Below are 1,590 nucleotides of genomic sequence, written 5' to 3' on the forward strand. Positions count from 1 at the left end.
CAAGAGAAAATTCAAATAATAGTAACATATTATGATCTTGTAGATGGAAAAAAAATTATTGACAAGAGAACATACACTTCATCCATGCTACAAAATACAAAGCAAAAACTAGGGTTCTAACACTACTCCTAAGAAGAACTAACAAAGCTAATAAAATAACATTTATTTCTTCATGGATAGTTGTCAACATTATACAAATTAGAATATTTTAGAAACATAAATACTAGTCTATAGTAATAACATTTATTTAGTTGCATAATTATTAAAATATTTCCTCTAGAGGGCCTAGTAACTATATCAATATAATTAGTCATGTATGTGAATCTCATGAAAGCCAAGATCATTGCTATTGTCAACTTTTGATGTCTATCAAAAAAAACGTTTCCTCCCTTTACACTTCTGCCTTTTCCATTTGATAGAGTAGAGACATTAACTAGCAATGAACCTGGATCAATAATTTAAATTGGACATATCAAAACTAAGTTATAGAGAATCAAAGATACTCCAAATACTTGATTTAATTATACTTGATTATAGTTATTTCACCCAATTCGTTAACTGGCAAGATCATAGACAAAAATTCTATCTTTTAATACAATATTTGCCAGAAAAGATGTATTGTTGTTAATATCTTAATCTTAAAGAAGAGATAATATAATCGGTATCCGAATAAACAAGAATGATACTTTTAAATTGATTGTAAATAATTTTTATTATTTAACTATTTTTAGTTTAACGTTAGTCATATACAAAACTTATTTTACATATTCTGTAAATATATCACACAAAATAAAATGGCATAAACATATGATCTAAAAGTGTTTAGAGTGCAAATATACTTCCTAAAATTGTTACATCTTGGGTTTTGTGAAAGCCAAGGCATCACATTACTCTATCAAATTGTAATGCACAAGTTATCACCATACTAGTGAGATAACATGCAAAGAAATATGATAGAAAATATAATAATTGATGTATACGAGGAATAAATGCATATAATTATTTAAAACAGAGAGTCATGCTCAGAATTAACCATGAAAATCTTTGCAAATCATGAATATAAACTAATCCTATGAGAAAGTTGAAGCTTAATTACTTATGCCTAGAACGAGCATAAGGTAATCTTGTGGTCTTAAAACCATAGATGCATGGGCAGCAAAGTGCAGACTTATTATAGGAAAGATGGAGATGACCAAATCGAAATTAGCTTCTAATAATAAGATTTTTTTTCCTATACATATATTAGGATTTGTAGTGAACCGAATCAACTCAGTATTCGTTCAAAACTGAACTTGTTATTTAGCTCGAAAAACATGGTTCATGAACCAAATTAGCCAAACTTGAGTTGGAAATTGAGCTCATTACATAAATGAGTCGAACTTGAGTTGGACACAATTTGGCTCGAAGTTTATAAAGTAGTTCGATATATATACCCAAATTAAATTACACTAAATCTCATCCATTTTTTTTTTTAAAATCCAATAGATCGTAGCACTTTAGATTAAGATTGAGTGGATGAGATTAAGAGTAATTTGTATAGTTTAATATGAGTGTAAACCGATCCCTCCTCATATATATATATATATATAT

At 27.9% G+C, this 1,590-nt stretch overlaps 1 long non-coding RNA gene across 1 annotated transcript; it reads right to left on the minus strand.

The window, feature by feature from the left end:
• Positions 410 to 1,174, minus strand: LOC109360169. Its single transcript, XR_002109127.1, has 2 exons — positions 840 to 1,174; positions 410 to 445 (listed from the first exon to the last, which is right to left on the minus strand). It is a non-coding gene; the product is annotated as an uncharacterized LOC109360169 (long non-coding RNA).

This window comes from Lupinus angustifolius, chromosome LG11 (genome assembly GCF_001865875.1).
Source record: "Lupinus angustifolius cultivar Tanjil chromosome LG11, LupAngTanjil_v1.0, whole genome shotgun sequence".
NCBI lineage: Eukaryota > Viridiplantae > Streptophyta > Magnoliopsida > Fabales > Fabaceae > Lupinus > Lupinus angustifolius.